This window comes from Mauremys reevesii, linkage group 14 (assembly GCF_016161935.1).
Source record: "Mauremys reevesii isolate NIE-2019 linkage group 14, ASM1616193v1, whole genome shotgun sequence".
In the NCBI taxonomy this organism is placed as follows: domain Eukaryota; kingdom Metazoa; phylum Chordata; order Testudines; family Geoemydidae; genus Mauremys; species Mauremys reevesii.
The window spans coordinates 9659623-9677736 of record NC_052636.1 but is presented as its reverse complement, the minus strand read 5'-3'; the positions used below and the strand labels follow the sequence as shown (position 1 = coordinate 9677736).

The 18114-nt window shown below is 53.3% G+C and overlaps 1 protein-coding gene and 3 non-coding genes across 4 annotated transcripts in view; all 4 read left to right on the top strand.

The window, feature by feature from the left end:
* LOC120381873 (zinc finger protein 250-like) overlaps positions 1-18114 on the top strand; it is a gene marked incomplete at its 3' end in the record, with an annotated part of 102755 nt that overhangs the window by 72302 nt on the left and 12339 nt on the right. The gene's annotated exons all lie outside the window — the stretch shown is intronic.
* TRNAC-GCA lies at positions 5041-5112 on the top strand. The gene has a single exon. It is a non-coding gene; the product is annotated as a tRNA-Cys (tRNA).
* Positions 9750-9821, top strand: TRNAC-GCA. Its single transcript has one exon. It is a non-coding gene; the product is annotated as a tRNA-Cys (tRNA).
* TRNAR-UCU lies at positions 15186-15267 on the top strand. Its single transcript has one exon. It is a non-coding gene; the product is annotated as a tRNA-Arg (tRNA).

The window sequence follows — 18114 nt, the reverse complement described above, 5'->3', positions numbered from 1 at the left end:
TCCCGCAGGCATGACTGCGGCAGCTCAAGCAGAGCCGCCGGACCTGCGAACCGTCCGCAGCTGCGGGAGGTCCAGCTGAGCCGCGCGACCAGCGGACCCTCTGCAGTCATGCCCGCGGGAGGTCTGCTGCTCCCGCGGCTCCGGGGCACCTCCCGCGCATGACTGCTTGGGGCAGCCAAAAAGGTAGAGCCGCCCCTGCTCCCAACGTCACATATTGGCCACCAGGGACTTGGGGCCCAGCAGCGCAATGGAAGGCAGTGGACAGAGCCACCCTCACCTTGAAGCTCCGGCTCATTAAACCACATCTTCAATTGCTGATGGCCAATGAGAGACCGACATCGCTTGCTATTTTAGCACTTGGAAATGCCATTGGCCAATCTTTGGATCTCTGTAATGCTGCGCTTCAGTTCATGGGGGAAAGGTGAGAGAAGCGACCTTTGAACAAAGGGCCTGGGGTTAACATCCTAACGCTGTCTGTCTCCGACTGTAACACTATTTAATACTGGCCCACGCTGTGCTAGTGACAGTTCCATTTCTAGATGTTAGTACATTTCAGTTACTGTCAAAATTAAAAAGTTTCTATATGCTCAGAGGAAATGCATTTGTTTTATTTGCTTATATATGGCATGAATAAATACAGGTTTACAGAACCTAGCCTGCAAATTTATCATCTTATATGACAGAGAAAATCATGCGTCGAAATTGTGCGTCAAAATCATGAGCTGAGCTACAAATGCAATGAAAAATAAGATATTCAAAATTTTAACATATGGGGGGGGGGCACCGAAGACACGTCTTGCCTGGGATGCCACTTGGTCTAGGGGAGGCCCTGTCAGGGAGAGCAGGAGTTAGTCTCACACGCCTATTTCCAGGCTGTAATCTGTGGGCGCCCTGCTCTGGGGGAGGGATCGCAGCAGCCCAGTCTCAGGACTGGAACAGGCCCCGGATTGAGGTGGTGGCTGCAGGGTTTACAGCGCTCTGATGTCTCAGACAATGTGTCTCTCCCAAAGCCTCAGATCTGCATCCCCAGAAGGCTCCTGCGCTGCCTCCGCTCCTTTCACAGTCTATAGCAAGGAGCAGCAGCAAGGGTCAGGGATGAGCCATAGGGCACTAGGTGGGGGGCAGAGGGTTCAGGAGCCCAGAGTGTTTGCCTGTCTGGGCATTTTGGCTGAGACCTCAGGGACACATTGTGAGGCAGAATCCCAGGCATCTTATGAAAGGAGCATAAGGACGTAAGGACATACGAACGGCCAGACTGGGTCAGACTGGGTCCATTTAGCCCAGTATCCTGTCTTCCCATAGCGGCCAAAGCCAGGTGCCCCAGAGGGAATGAACAGAACAGGGAATCACCAAGTGACCCATCCCTGTCACCTATTCCCAGCTCCTGGCAAACAGAGACTAGGGACACCTTCTCTGCCCATCCTGGCTCAGAGCATGTCCTCCATGAATTGATTTAGCTCTTTTTTTGAACCCTGTTATAGTCTTGGCCTTCACAACCTCCTCTGGCAAGGAGTTCCCGCAGGTTGACTGTGCGTTGTGTGAAAAAATACTTCCTTTTGTTTGTTTTAAACCTGCTGCCTATTAATTTCATTTGGTGACCCCTGGTTCTTGTGTTATGAGAAGGAATAAGTAACACTCCTTATTTACTTTCCCCACACCAGTCATGATTTATAGACCTCTAGCATATTTCCCCTTAGTCAGCTTTTCTCCAAGCTGAAAAGTCCCAGTCTTATTATTCTCTCCTCATATGGCAGACACTCCATACCCGTTTCTGAACCTTTTCCAATTCCAATACATCTTTTTTTAAGATGGAGCGACCATATCTGCATGCAGTATTCAAGATATGGGCGTACCATGGATTTATACAGTGGCAATAAGATTTTCTCTCTTATTCTCTATCCCTTTCTTCATGATTCTCAACATTCTGTTCGCTTTTTGCCTGCCACTGCCCATTGAGTGGATGTTTGCAGAGAACTATCCACAGTGACTCCGAGATCTCTCACTTGAGTTGGAACAGCTATTTTACATCCCATCGTTTTATATGTGTAGTTGGGATTATGTTTGCCAATGTGCATCACTTTGCATTGATCAACATTGAATTTCATCCGCCGTTTTGTTGCCCTTTCACCTAGTTTTGTGAAATCTCTTTTTAGCTCCTCCCAGTCTGCTTCGGACTTAACTATCCTCTGTAGTTTTGGATCATCCGCAAATTTTGTCACCTCGCTGTTCAGCAGGTCGTTTATGAATATGTTGACTAGTCCCAGTACAGGCACCACTAGTTACCTGTTTGCATCCTGAAAACTGTCCATTTATTCCTACCCTTTGTTTCCTGGTTTTTAACCAGTTATTGATCCACGTGAGGACCTTCCAGAAGTGAACGTAAGCTGGTACATTCCGGTATGGGGTACTGGCAAGAGCGGGTACGCTGTGCCAGCCCAGCCCGGCTTCCCCAGGCTGGTGATTTAAAGGGCCCAGGGCTCCCTGCAGCCTCCCAAGCGCCCCTGGCGGAGCCCCGGGGAGCAAATCACTGCCCCGGAATGCTGCTCTCTCCCGTGCTACGAACACAGAGCAGGGGCGGCGGGAGCTTCCTTACAGTGGGGGGGTCACTATTGTCTGAACTGTGACACTCCCATGAAAACCCTTCCCCAAGGACCCACACTCACACCACCTCTCCCCCCGAGGCCACTCCCACAGAATTCCTCTCCCTCCCCAAGACTCCCCCTTTCCCTCCTCCATCATTTGTCCTAACAGCCAGTTAAGAGTGGTGGAGCCACGGCCCTCTAAACCCCCTGTTCCTGCACCCCTGACACAGAGCTCAGCAGCAGCGGTGTGTGTGTGCGTGTGACAGAGGCTGCTGTGCTGAGCTGAGCCAGTGAGGGAAGCGGGGGCTGATGTTGGGGCTGCCCCCTCCCCCTGCCTCAGGCCTGGTTGCTTGCAGCAGCTGTCTGAACATAGAGACAGTGTGCCGACACACTCACTCTCCCCCCACACACACTCCCTCTCCCCACACACACACAGTCTCTGCCCCGCCACGCACACTGCAGTTGAAAAGCAGCTGGCAATCTAGTAAGATGCCCATGGAACGGTGGGATAGAGAAACCTGCATCATGTGATGCTGTACCGGCCCATGAGGCATTGCAAACCCTTCCCAAAACACCCTGCAGCCAGTTGCACAGTGGGATAGTTACCCGCAGTGCACTGCTCTCTGTGGCCATCCAAGATTCTAGCGTGGATGTGCTCTGGTGACACAAGGGGCATAGTGTGGACATGCAACATCTGTTTAATTAAAACACTTTAAAGCCACATTACTGAATAGTGTAGACAAAGCTTGAGAGTGAGACAAGACCCAGCTCCCTTGAAACTAAAGAACCACAACTTTATCCGAAGTTGGCAGGAGTCAAACCTGCGCAGGGAGACCCCAATGGATTTCTAGCCCACCACCTTAACCACTCAGCCACAACTACTGGGTTGAGATGTGTCTCTCACTGCACTCTAGTTCTGTTCTCACTGAGTGATCAATTCCAGTTGTTTCCTCAGACCAGCTTCCACAACACACACACTGCTGTGCCATTGTGTAAGTGTGTCCATGCCTGAACTGCAAGAATTCCTGCTCATTTCCCTTCTGGCTGGAGCATGAGGCGAGTGTGTTTGTGGTCAAAGACATTGCTGTAGATTGTTGTCCATTTCCTGCCTTGATCATTCAGACAGTCCCTTTCCTGCCATATCCCCAGCACAGCAGTGATCGCAATAGCAGGGGGCAGGTTTTCTCTGGGGCACTGAGATTTGTCAGGGGGTTGGTGGCTCCTTTCTTTCCTCACCCTGGAGTAAACTCAGCTTTTAATTCCATCCTTGGTGTTTCAAGGAATAACAACAGACGACCGAGGAAAGAGGTGGACAAGTGGGTCTCAGGGGAGGGGCTAAGAGGTGGGGCGGTGGGCATGGCGGGTCTCAGGAGGGGCAGAGAGGGGGGGGCGGTGGCCAGGGCGGGTCTCAGGGAGGGGCAGGGAGGTGGGGGTGGGCAGGGAGGGTCTCAGGGGAGGGGCAGAGAGGTGGGGGCGATGGGCAGGGCGGGTCTCAGGGGAGGGGCAGAGAGGTGGGGGCGGTGGGCAGGGCGGGTCTCAGGGGAGGGGCAGAGAGGTGGGGGCAGCAGGCAGGCCTTGGGGTAGGGGGTGGAGAGGCACAAGGAGGCCTTGGGGAGGAGGAGCGAGCGGAAGGTGGACCAGCAGGCCTCAGCCACAGTGGAAGAGCGGGGCTGGGAAGTGGTCAAATGGGAGTGAGGGCGGAGCACAGGTGGGGCCTCAGAGGGAAGAGAATGAGTCAAGGAGGTGGAGTGGGCAGGGCCGCCCAGAGGATTCAGGGGGCCTGGGGCAAAACAATTTTGGGGGGTCCTTCCATAAAAAAAAGTTGCAATACTCTAGAATACTGTATTCACATGGGGGCCCTGCAGGGCCTGGGGCAAATTGCCCCCCCTGCCCTCCCTCTGGGCGGCCCTGCCCTCAGCCTCTCCTCGTAAGTCCCCTGCCCCCTAATCATTTTTGTTGCCCTCCCCTAGACTCTCTCCAATTTGTTTCTGTAGTGGGGGGGACGAAAATTGGACTCAATGCTCCAGATGTGGCCTCACTAGTGCCGACTAGAAGGGAATAATCACTTCCCTCGATCTGCCAGCAATGCTCCTACTAATCCAGCCAATATGACCAGGTACACATATTGAATGCAGACCCAGCAATATTTGATAAATTGGTTACTGTCCATTCAGGAGTTTATTTCCCACCTATTCATAAATAATGAAGATGCTCTAAGCGGAGGGGAGAGAGCTGTCCCGTCCGTGTAGTTAATCCATCTCCCCGAGAGGTGGTAGCTCTGTCACTGGGGGAAGCTATGGGGGTGGGTGTGCAAGCTGTGGTGTTTACATGGATCTATAAATTTAATCAAACTCCATTTTTAAAAGCATTGTGGTCTGGGAACAGAACAGGAGATCTCTGAGGCAGGGCCTGTCCTTCAAAGTCTTTAAGATCTCTGACTTACCTACACAGCAGTCATGGGGGTATAGCTCAGTGGTAGAGTGTTTGACTGCAGTTCAAGTGGTCCTTGGTTCAAATCCAAGTGCCCCCTTACAAACCTCTTCCCTCAACAAAAATAATGGCATTTCCATTATGTTCAGGAGTTCCACTGAATAGGGATTCCTGAAATGAATAGAAACACTCAATGTTTTCCTGTGCAAATGCATAAAAACCTAGCAAACATGTCCCTTCACTAAAATCAGTTCCAATCCTCTAAAGGATTAAAGAATCCTTATTGAGGTTGCAGGAAAAAACCATCCCGATGTGTAGAAAGAATAGTAAATATGGCAGGCGACAAGCTTGGCTTAACAGTGAAATCCTTGCTCGTCTTAAACACAAAAAAACAGCTTACAAGAAGTGGAAGATTGGACAAATGACCAGGGAGGAGTATAAAAATATTGCTCAGGCATGCAGGAGTGAAATCAGGAAGGTCAAATCACACGTGGAGTTACATCTAGCAAGAGATGTTAAGAGTAACAAGAAGGGTTTCTTCAGGTATGTTAGCAACATGAAGAAAGTCAAGGAAAGTGTGGGCCCCTTACTGAATGAGGGAGGTAACTTAGTGGAGAGAGGATGTGGAAAAAGCTAATGTACTCAATGCTTTTTTTTGCCTCTGTCTTCAAAAACAAGGTCAGCTCCCAGACTGCTGCACTGGGCAGCACAGCATGGGGAGAAGGTGACCAGCCCTCTGTGGAGAAAGAAGTGGTTCAGGACTGTTTAGAAAAACTGGACGAGCACAAGTCCATGGGGCAGCAAGGGTCAGGGATGAGCCATAGGGCACTAGGTGGGGGGCAGAGGGTTCAGGAGCCCAGAGTGTTTGCCTGTCTGGGCATTTTGGCTGAGACCTCAGGGACACATTGTGAGGCAGAATCCCAGGCATCTTATGAAAGGAGCATAAGGACGTAAGGACATACGAACGGCCAGACTGGGTCAGACTGGGTCCATTTAGCCCAGTATCCTGTCTTCCCATAGCGGCCAAAGCCAGGTGCCCCAGAGGGAATGAACAGAACAGGGAATCACCAAGTGACCCATCCCTGTCACCTATTCCCAGCTCCTGGCAAACAGAGACTAGGGACACCTTCTCTGCCCATCCTGGCTCAGAGCATGTCCTCCATGAATTGATTTAGCTCTTTTTTTGAACCCTGTTATAGTCTTGGCCTTCACAACCTCCTCTGGCAAGGAGTTCCCGCAGGTTGACTGTGCGTTGTGTGAAAAAATACTTCCTTTTGTTTGTTTTAAACCTGCTGCCTATTAATTTCATTTGGTGACCCCTGGTTCTTGTGTTATGAGAAGGAATAAGTAACACTCCTTATTTACTTTCACCACCAGTCATGATTTATAGACCTCTAGCATATTTCCCTTAGTCAGCTTTTCTCCAAGCTGAAAAGTCCCAGTCTTATTATTCTCTCCTCATATGGCAGACACTCCATACCCGTTTCTGAACCTTTTCCAATTCCAATACATCTTTTTAAGATGGAGCGACCAGATCTGCATGCAGTATTCAAGATATGGGCGTACCATGGATTTATACAGTGGCAATAAGATTTTCTCTCTTATTCTCTATCCCTTTCTTCATGATTCTCAACATTCTGTTCGCTTTTTGCCTGCCACTGCCCATTGAGTGGATGTTTGCAGAGAACTATCCACAGTGACTCTGAGATCTCTCACTTGAGTTGGAACAGCTATTTTACATCCCATCGTTTTATATGTGTAGTTGGGATTATGTTTGCCAATGTGCATCACTTTGCATTGATCAACATTGAATTTCATCCGCCGTTTTGTTGCCCTTTCACCTAGTTTTGTGAAATCTCTTTTTAGCTCCTCCCAGTCTGCTTCGGACTTAACTATCCTCTGTAGTTTTGGATCATCCGCAAATTTTGTCACCTCGCTGTTCAGCAGGTCGTTTATGAATATGTTGACTAGTCCCAGTACAGGCACCACTAGTTACCTGTTTGCATCCTGAAAACTGTCCATTTATTCCTACCCTTTGTTTCCTGGTTTTTAACCAGTTATTGATCCACGTGAGGACCTTCCAGAAGTGAACGTAAGCTGGTACATTCCGGTATGGGGTACTGGCAAGAGCGGGTACGCTGTGCCAGCCCAGCCCGGCTTCCCCAGGCTGGTGATTTAAAGGGCCCAGGGCTCCCTGCAGCCTCCCAAGCGCCCCTGGCGGAGCCCCGGGGAGCAAATCACTGCCAGAATGCTGCTCTCTCCCGTGCTACGAACACAGAGCAGGGGCGGCGGGAGCTTCCTTACAGTGGGGGGGTCACTATTGTCTGAACTGTGACACTCCCATGAAAACCCTTCCCCAAGGACCCACACTCACACCACCTCTCCCCCCGAGGCCACTCCCACAGAATTCCTCTCCCTCCCCAAGACTCCCCCTTTCCCTCCTCCATCATTTGTCCTAACAGCCAGTTAAGAGTGGTGGAGCCACGGCCCTCTAAACCCCCTGTTCCTGCACCCCTGACACAGAGCTCAGCAGCAGCGGTGTGTGTGTGCGTGTGACAGAGGCTGCTGTGCTGAGCTGAGCCAGTGAGGGAAGCGGGGGCTGATGTTGGGGCTGCCCCCTCCCCCTGCCTCAGGCCTGGTTGCTTGCAGCAGCTGTCTGAACATAGAGACAGTGTGCCGACACACTCACTCTCCCCACACACACTCCCTCTCCCCACACACACAGTCTCTGCCCGCCACGCACACTGCAGTTGAAAAGCAGCTGGCAATCTAGTAAGATGCCCATGGAACGGTGGGATAGAGAAACCTGCATCATGTGATGCTGTACCGCCCATGAGGCATTGCAAACCCTTCCCAAAACACCCTGCAGCCAGTTGCACAGTGGGATAGTTACCGCAGTGCACTGCTCTCTGTGGCCATCCAAGATTCTAGCGTGGATGTGCTCTGGTGACACAAGGGGCATAGTGTGGACATGCAACATCTGTTTAATTAAAACACTTTAAAGCCACATTACTGAATAGTGTAGACAAAGCTTGAGAGTGAGACAAGACCCAGCTCCCTTGAAACTAAAGAACCACAACTTTATCCGAAGTTGGCAGGAGTCAAACCTGCGCAGGAGACCCCAATGGATTTCTAGCCCACCACCTTAACCACTCAGCCACAACTACTGGGTTGAGATGTGTCTCTCACTGCACTCTAGTTCTGTTCTCACTGAGTGATCAATTCCAGTTGTTTCCTCAGACCAGCTTCCACAACACACACACTGCTGTGCCATTGTGTAAGTGTGTCCATGCCTGAACTGCAAGAATTCCTGCTCATTTCCCTTCTGGCTGGAGCATGAGGCGAGTGTGTTTGTGGTCAAAGACATTGCTGTAGATTGTTGTCCATTTCCTGCCTTGATCATTCAGACAGTCCCTTTCCTGCCATATCCCCAGCACAGCAGTGATCGCAATAGCAGGGGCAGGTTTTCTCTGGGGCACTGAGATTTGTCAGGGGGTTGGTGGCTCCTTTCTTTCCTCACCCTGGAGTAAACTCAGCTTTTAATTCCATCCTTGGTGTTTCAAGGAATAACAACAGACGACCGAGGAAAGAGGTGGACAAGTGGGTCTCTGGGGTGGGGCTAAGAGGTGGGGGCGGTGGGCATGGCGGGTCTCAGGGGAGGGGCAGAGAGGTGGGGGCGGTGGCCAGGGTGGGTCTCAGGGGAGGGCAGGGAGGTGGGGGGTGGGCAGGGAGGGTCTCAGGAGGAGGGGCAGAGAGGTGGGGGCGATGGGCAGGGCGGGTCTCAGGGAGGGGCAGAGAGGTGGGGCGGTGGGCAGGGCGGGTCTCAGGGAGGGGCAGAGAGGTGGGGGCAGCAGGCAGGCCTTGGGGTAGGGGTGGAGAGGCACAAGGAGGCCTTGGGGAGGAGAGGAGCGAGCGGAAGGTGGACCAGCAGGCCTCAGCCACAGTGGAAGAGCGGGGCTGGGACGTGGTCAAATGGGAGTGAGGGCGGAGCACAGGTGGGGCCTCAGAGGGAAGAGAATGAGTCAAGGAGGTGGAGTGGGCAGGGCCGCCCCGAGGATTAAGGGGGCCTGGGGCCAAACAAATTTGGGGGGTCCTTCCAAAAAAAAAAGTTGGAAAACTCAAGAATACTGTATTCACATGGGGGCCCTGCAGGGCCTGGGGCAAATTGCCCCCCCTGCCCTCCCTCTGGGCGGCCCTGCCCTCAGCCTCTCCTCGTAAGTCCCCTGCCCCTAATCATTTTGTTGCCCTCCCTAGACTCTCTCAATTTGTTTATGTAGTGGGGGGGACGAAAATTGGACTCAATGCTCCAGATGTGGCCTCACTAGTGCCGACTAGAAGGGAATAATCACTTCCCTCGATCTGCCAGCAATGCTCCTACTAATCCAGCCAATATGACCAGGTACACATATTGAATGCAGACCCAGCAATATTTGATAAATTGGTTACTGTCCATTCAGGAGTTTATTTCCCACCTATTCATAAATAATGAAGATGCTCTAAGCGGAGGGGAGAGAGCTGTCCCGTCCGTGTAGTTAATCCATCTCCCCGAGGTGGTAGCTCTGTCACTGGGGAAGCTATGGGGGTGGTGTGCAAGCTGTGGTGTTTACATGGATCTCTAAATTTAATCAAACTCCATTTTTAAAAGCATTGTGGTCTGGGAACAGAACAGGAGATCTCTGAGGCAGGGCCTGTCCTTCAAAGTCTTTAAGATCTCTGACTTACCTACACAGCAGTCATGGGGGTATAGCTCAGTGGTAGAGTGTTTGACTGCAGTTCAAGTGGTCCTTGGTTCAAATCCAAGTGCCCCCTTACAAACCTCTTCCCTCAACAAAAATAATGGCATTTCCATTATGTTCAGGAGTTCCACTGAATAGGGATTCCTGAAATGAATAGAAACACTCAATGTTTTCCTGTGCAAATGCATAAAAACCTAGCAAACATGTCCCTTCACTAAAATCAGTTCCAATCCTCTAAAGGATTAAAGAATCCTTATTGAGGTTGCAGGAAAAAACCATCCCGATGTGTAGAAAGAATAGTAAATATGGCAGGCGACAAGCTTGGCTTAACAGTGAAATCCTTGCTCGTCTTAAACACAAAAAAACAGCTTACAAGAAGTGGAAGATTGGACAAATGACCAGGGAGGAGTATAAAAATATTGCTCAGGCATGCAGGAGTGAAATCAGGAAGGTCAAATCACACGTGGAGTTACATCTAGCAAGAGATGTTAAGAGTAACAAGAAGGGTTTCTTCAGGTATGTTAGCAACATGAAGAAAGTCAAGGAAAGTGTGGGCCCCTTACTGAATGAGGGAGGTAACTTAGTGGAGAGAGGATGTGGAAAAAGCTAATGTACTCAATGCTTTTTTTTGCCTCTGTCTTCAAAAACAAGGTCAGCTCCCAGACTGCTGCACTGGGCAGCACAGCATGGGGAGAAGGTGACCAGCCCTCTGTGGAGAAAGAAGTGGTTCAGGACTGTTTAGAAAAACTGGACGAGCACAAGTCCATGGGGCCGGATGCGCTGCATCCGAGGGTGCTAAAGGAATTGGCAGATGTGATTGCAGAGCCATTGGCCATTATCTTTGAAAACTCATGGCGATCGGGGGAGGTCCTGGATGACTGGAAAAAGGCTACTGTAGTGCCCATCTTTAAAAAAGGGAAGAAGGAGGATCCGGGGAACTACAGGTCAGTCAGCCTCACCTCAGTCCCTGGAAAAATCATGGAGCAGGTCCTCAAGGAATCAATTCTGAAGCACTTAGAGGAGAGGAAAGTGATCAGGAACAGTCAGCATGGATTCACCAAGGGCAAGTCATGCCTGACTAACCTAATTGCCTTCTATGAGGAGATAACTGGGGCTGTGGATGAGGGGAAAGCAGTGGATGTGTTATCCCTTGACTTTAGAAAACCTTTTGATATGGTCTCCCACAGTATTCTTGCCAGCAAGTTAAAGAAGTATGGGCTGGATGAATGGACGGTAAGGTGGATAGAAAGCTGGCTAGATGGTCGGGCTCAACGGGTAGTGATCAACGGCTCCATGTCTAGTTGGCAGCCAGTTTCAAGCGTAGTGCCCCAAGGGTCAGTCCTGGGACCGGTTTTGTTCAATATCTTCATTAATGATTTGGAGGATGGCGTGGACTGCACCCTCAGCAAGTTTGCAGATGACACTAAACTGGGAGTAGTGGTAGATACGCTGGAGGGTAGGGATAGGATACAGAGGGACCTAGACAAATTAGAGGACTGGGCCAAAAGAAACCTGATGAGGTTCAACAAGGACAAATGCAGAGTCCTGCACTTAGGACGGAAGAATCCCATTCACTGCTACAGACTAGGGACCGAATGGCTAGGAAGCAGTTCTGCAGAAAAGGACCTTGGGGTTACAGTAGACGAGAAGCTGGCTATGAGTCAACAGTGTGCCCTTGTTGCCAAGAAGGCTAACGGCATTTTGGGCTGTATAATTAGGGCATTGCCGGCAGATTGAGGATGTGATCATTCCCTCTATTAGAATCATAGAATTCAAGATCAGAAGGGACCATTATGATCATCTAGTCTGACCTCCTGCAAGATGCAGGCCACATAAGCCGATCCACCCACTCCTTAGCAAGCGACCCCTGCCCCATGCTTAGACATTGGTGAAGCCTCATCTGGAGTACTGTGTCCAGTTTTGGGCCCCACACTACAAGAAGGATGTGGAAAAATTGGAAAGAGTCCAGCAGAGGGCAACAAAAATGATTAGGGGGCTGGAGCACATGACTTATGAGGAGAGGCTGAGGAAACTGGGCTTGTTTAGTCTGCAGAAGAGAAGACTGAGGGGATTTGATAGCTTTCAACTACCTGACAGGGGTTCCAAAGAGGATGGATCTAGGCTGTTCTCAGTGGTAGAAGATGACAGAACAAGGAGTAATGGTTTCAAGTTGCAGTGGGGGAGGTTTAGGTTGGATATTAGGAAAAACTTTTTCACTCAGAGAGTGGTGAAGCACTGGAATGGGTTACCTAGGGAGGTGGTGGAATCTCCTTCCTTAGAGGTTTTTAAGCTCAGGCTTGACAAAGCCCTGGCTGGGATGATTTAGTTGGGGATTGGTCCTGCTTTGAGCAGTAGGTTGGAGTAGATGACCTCCTGAAGTCCCTTCCAACCCTGATATTCTATGATTATATGATTAGATGCTCTAATGGTCTCTTCTGGCCATAATTTCTGAAAAACTGAGTGTAGCATTGGGAGCAGCATCTGATGTTTCCCTGTCTAGCCGGCTTGCTGCCTAGAACGAACGCTCCTTGAGGGGGGTGATCCACAGGGAGCAGCTCAAACCTCCAAAGTGCCTGGCCAGGGGCAGGACATTAGCCCAGCAAGGGAGGGGTGTGGCAGTGACATCACAAAGGCCTTTTGCAGGACCTCAGCCTATTGGTCCAAGGTGGTGGGGAGGTGGTGACCTCACAGAGAGATGCTGACATCAGCCAGGCAGGACAGGGGCGAGGGGCCAGGGAAACCTCAGAGACCCCTGTGGCTTTGCTTCAGCAAGTCTCCTTCTCCAGGTCTCTCTCTGAGGACTGAGAGAGTATTTGGGTTCACGGACGTGAGCGCCAGGAGGAACCTCTTTCGAGTTTTCTCCTTCCCTTGTAGTGATTTTAATAGAAAACAGCCGTCCCTGCTTAGAAGGTAAGAGCCTCCTCAAGGTTTGAAACCTGTTCAGTCTGATCCATCTGGTGAGAGTTGAATTCTAGGCATGGAAAACACGAGCTTAAGGAGGCAGAATTTTATTCCACACCTGGGATTTTGTCCCTTAGAATCACTGGGGACATTGGGGTTTGTCCTTTTTTTTTACCTTTTCCTCCATCTCTCCCTCCCTTTCTCTCCATCTCTTGCTTCTTTTGTCCTTTCTCCTGTTCCCCTCCCAACACCAGGAGGGGTGTGTGTGTGTGTGTGTTGCAGGGGAGTGCTCTGCAGCTCCCACTGTGGGAGGTCCACACAAAAATGTGGGGCTGAAATAGTGCTCGGGCAGTGATCCCCACCAGTGACCTGGGCCATCCTTTGGGCTCTTTGGTGAGAACCTTCAGCCTCCCGTCCTCAGTCTCTACACTGATTGGCTGAGCAGGGGGTTATTGACAGGGAGGAGACTCAGGTCCTTGTTCTCTTTTAAGACCAAGGAAATAAGTCAGAACCAGTTCTATGTTTGATGGATTTTGCTGTTTCTCTCCATTAATGGTCTCTGAGCAGTTCATGATTCTCTCTAACATTGCAGTTCTCAAATACTTGCTGAATAATTCCTGTGCACTGTTGTTGGTCTGTAGCTCATCTGAGAGCACTTTATTCAGGTCATTCAATGTCTGAAATTCAAAATCCGATGGTTAGTTTGAAAATCAGGGCTCTTGGGTCCTATTCCCAACTCTGCCACTGACTGGCTGTGTGACCTCAGACAAGTCAATTCTTTCTCACACGTAGCTTCTCCCTCTTTCAAGTAGGGATAATAATGATCTGCTCCTACCTAGCTCAACACACTCAGTCTTCCCCAACACACACACTGTCTCTCCCCACACACACACAGTCTCCACACTGCAGTTGAAAAGCAGCTGGCAATCTAGTAGGATGCCCATGGAACAATGGGAGAGAGAAACCTGCATCACTGAAAGTGCAGCCATGGAGACACCACACAGCAGCCTTCCCTAGCAGGGGCAGGGGGGCGAGAAGCGACATCATCCGAGCTCCCTGCATCCAGGTCACTTTCCTCAGCCGGGCTGCGTCAGGGGAGGGCAGAGAGCAGCAGCTTCTGATGCTCCCCTCACAGCCCAGCCCAGGAGGGGAAAGTGACCAGGACGCATGGAGCACATAGTGTTGCTCCTCGCTCCCCCCACCCTCTGTGGGGCCACGGAGGAGCACTGGGGCAGGGGAGAGCAGTGAGCACCTTTGCACGGCCACACGGTGCCCTTTGACCCCCTGGAGCCCTGGGCGGCTGCCGGGGGCCCCACCCCTAAGGCCGGCCGGGCTCCCCAGCACGAACAGCAGAGACACAGGGAGACTGGCCACCCACTGAGCAGAGGTAGCCTGGGCGGCTCGTAATGGAGGCTCGGGGGGGCTCAGCCTCCCCAAACCTTGCGTCGCCAAGGGGACAGTGGGGCCCATGACTAGGGGCCCTGGCCAAATTGGGCCCCCCTGGGAAAGTCTCCCCCATGTCAGCCCCAGGGCTGGAGGAGCTCCCACTCCCTGCTACGGCCCGGGGGCTGCAGCAGGGGCACAGAGCTTCTCTGGTCTCGGGGCCGCAGCGGGGCCGGGGTAAAGGAGTGACAGGGTGGGGCCAGTGGGGGAAAGGGTGGAACAGAGGTGACAGTGGGGGGGGCCGTGGGTGGAAGGTGTGGAAGGGGGCGGAGCCACACACAGAAGTGGGGGCAGGGTTCGGTGCTGGGGCCCCCGCACTTGTTCTCCCTTTCCCTGGGCTTTGGCATCACTAGCCCCTGCTTAGCGAGTAGGGGTCAGTGGTCCCCAAAATGTGGGGCGTGACTCCTAGGGGGACACAGAGGAAGATTGATGGGGGCACCCCAGGGCCTGAGCCAGCCCCCATGGAGGGCGGGGAGGGAGCAACACTCAGCCCCACTCTGTCCCAGCTCTTCCCCAACCCCACCCTCAGCCTGGGCCCCTGGCTCCCAGCCCGGCTTCGACCCCCTTACCCCTGTCCGCACCCCTCTCCCCAGCAAGCAACGGCCCCACTCCCAGCCCCGGTTCTCGACCGCGGCTTCCGAGGGGCCACAGCCATGGATACGAGGGCGCAGTGTGAAATGTTTGGGGACCACTGGATTAGGGTGACGTCCTCAATCACTTCTCTGCAGTCCAATGAAAGCGATTCCTCCCCCACCCACCCCTCCGTCAGGACGGCCTAGGTACGTTCTGCTGCCCTTCACTCGTACAGGGAGGAGAATAACATTTCATTCCACTCAATCCTAAAGTGATTTGTAACCCACCACCATCCAAAACTGGTCATTTTGGGGAAGCGGCCCCATCATGCTGCATAGCTAGGCAGAGTAGGGGTGTCTATGCAAACACAACCTGTTCCTGAAGTCTTCCCCCAGCTCCTCACTAGATGTGAGGGGGGAGCTCATTCAGCCCCTGCTTACGCTTAGTATTGGGAAACTCCTTAGTGGCCCTATCTCTGCTGGCCTTAGATTTCTCCTCCTGTCCACTTCTTGATAGCTCAGATGAGGTGGCCTAGTCGTTAAGGTGCTGGACTTCTAATCCATTGTGCTCAGCACGCATGGGTTTGAATCCCATCCTCATCGGATGCATTTAGTCTTCACCCTCCTTCATAGACAACCATCTCCCCTTTGGTACGATGACAGACCCAGCAATGTTGCTTCTGTTACCCAAAATAGGGCCAGCTAGTAAGTGTAGGGAGAACTAATAACCCCCAGAGTTTGGCAAAAAGCAGCATGTTTATTATACTGACAGCTAAGCTCAAAAGAAGGGATAGGGGGGTGTCATACTCACGCTCCCAGGACAGGCCTGGCACTGGAGATGTCAGGATCCTTTAAGGTAAGTGTCCCCCAGCGCCGCGATGGACGGTGTGATGAAGGTAAGTCTTCCCGAGGCACGATGAACTGCAATGCAGCGAACCACTGGCCAGGCGGTCGGGGCGAAGGGCATTCACTGGAGGTACAAGCTTGTGAGTGACTCCTGAGCACAGGGCCCCTTCCCCTTTTAAGGACCTGCTCCTCATGGCCTGCGACTGGAGATGACTTGGCTGCATCTGGTGGGTCACACTCCACCTCGGCCAGTGTCCATGCAGTGTCCCTGCTCTGGGTGTGTGAGTGCTGCCTAATGAGAGTCCCAGACACCTTGTCTATCTAGGAGCTCTTCTGCTCTTCCAGCTGTTCAACCAGCCCCTTCATCCCACAAGCATTGCAGGAGGGGGGGGAGGGGGAAAGCCACTTCACAGGCATTCAGAGAGGGAGAGGAGACAAGCAGGGGATGGGGAAGTGTAACAGACCTTTTGGGGATACAGGTGATACGGAGCACACAGATCACTGCTGCTCCTACAACAGGGTAAGTTCTCAAGCAGCATGTTTCTTACTTTGCCCATCTGCCAATTTTGATGATTATCGATGGAAATATTTTGCCATTGGGTTGTGCGTTTACACAGAAATTTACATTTACCAACAAATACGTAATTCTTCCAGTCCTGCCTAGTCTGCAGTTGGTGGGTTTAGAGGGACACATTCACTCTCCCCACCCCCCAGACCAGGCCTGTGCTCTCAACTTCCCACACGGCTGGGATCCTTCCCTCATCTCCCCCCCGCCCACTGCCCCACCCCACTTCTGGGATCCTCCCACACTGTCTAACTCCCTGCTGGCAGGATCCCTTCCTGTTCCTTTCATTTCCTGTCTCCACTCTGGGCAAAAGCTCTGCACTGTTCCCACACCAGAAGTTGAACCCAGGCCCCATGGATGAAAACCAGGAATCCTGACCACTAGCCCATATGGGACTATTGGTGCATCTGATGAAGTGGGGATTCACCCACGAAAGCTCCTGCTCCAATACGTCTGTTAGTCTATAAGGTGCCACAGGACTCTTTGCTGCTGTTATTACTACAACTCTCTAAGCCAACCCCTCATCAGAGCAGTAGGGACTAGCGTGACCAGATGTCCCGATATTTGGGCCTTTTTCTTATATAGGCTCCTATTACCCCCACTCCCTGTCCCGATTGTTCACATTTGCTGTCTGGTCACCCTAGCAGGGGCTGCACACAGGGCTGCATTAACCCTTCAGGTGCTGAGGTTTCCCTCACTCCATCCCCAGTGCCTGTGATCAGGAAACAGACATTAGGGCTCCCAGGTGCTGCACAGACCATGATTGAGATCAGGACTCCATATTGCGCTAGGTGCTGTACAATCCCTGGCCAACACTGGGACACCCAGGGGTTCCTCAATTTATCTGAGCCTCTGCTGCCCAACTTCTTCTGACTCCATCTGGATCACCCAGGAGCGGTGACAGGGTTTCCTTTCCACCTTTCCAAACAGTCCTTCTTTCCATGCCCCCTAATTCTGCTTTCACACCCTGGGCTCATCTCCTCCCTTCGTTCCCTCTACCCCCGCCCCAGGTGATTAGAGATGGAGGCAATTTCAGCCACTGGAGACAGCCCCAGCGAGCGCTGCAGCCCGCCCCGGGTGCGGGGGTGGGGGCTGTTTGCAGACACAGGAAGGGAGCAGCTGGGAGCGGTGGGTGCTGGGAAGAAGGAGGCGGGAGAACAAATCCCAGCGGTGGGGGGCAGCTCCTGGGGGCGGGGCTCTGGCACAGCCCGGGGGCGGGGCCGCTCGTGGGGGCGGGGCTCTGGCACAGCCCGGGGGCGGGGCAGCTCCTGGGGGCGGGGCTCGGGCACAGCCCAGGGGCGGGGCAGCTCCTGGGGGCGGGGCTCTGGCACAGGCCGGGGCGGGGCAGCTCCTGGGGGCGGGGCTCTGGCACAGCCCGGGGGCGCGGCAGCTCCTGGGGGCGGGGCTCTGGCACATTGTGACGCAGGAGCCCGGGCTCAGCAGCTGCTCCCTGGTGGCCACGTGCTGCCAGCAGCGCTGGAGCCGCCCGGGCCGGAGCGGAGCCGCTGTTCTCAGCTGCAGCAGGAGCTGCCCCCGGCCCCGCTGGGCTCCAGGTGGGGACAGAGCCCGGGGCCCGGGGCTCCCCTGGGTGCGGCTGGCGGGGCGGGAGGGGAGAGGCCGGAGCTGCCGGCGGGGGGTTGATCGGGCTCTGGGCACCAGGAGCCCCGGGGCAGAGTGTGTGTGAGTGTCCCGGGCCCAGGCGTGCGCAGGGGAGCCCCGGCACCCCAATGCCCTGAGCCCCGGCTGGGGAGGCTGTTCCCCCCCTCCCGTGGGGGCTCCGGGCGGGGGGGGGGAGGCTGCGGCGGCTGCAGGCGGGTGCTCGCCCCCCGCCCCGGGAATGACCCGCTGCCGGCAGCTTGTGGCGCCTCCTCCGCTGAGCTTTTCCCCGGGGGCGGCCTGGGCGCAGCTGCGATCAGCTGTTTGCTGGGCAGGCTCCGCTCCGCTGCTCCCCCCCCCCCGCTCCTGGGGGGCTGAGTGAGCCCCCCCAAACAGCCCCAGGGGTTGGTGGGGGGGCGGGGCCAGCAGCAGCAGATCCCCCC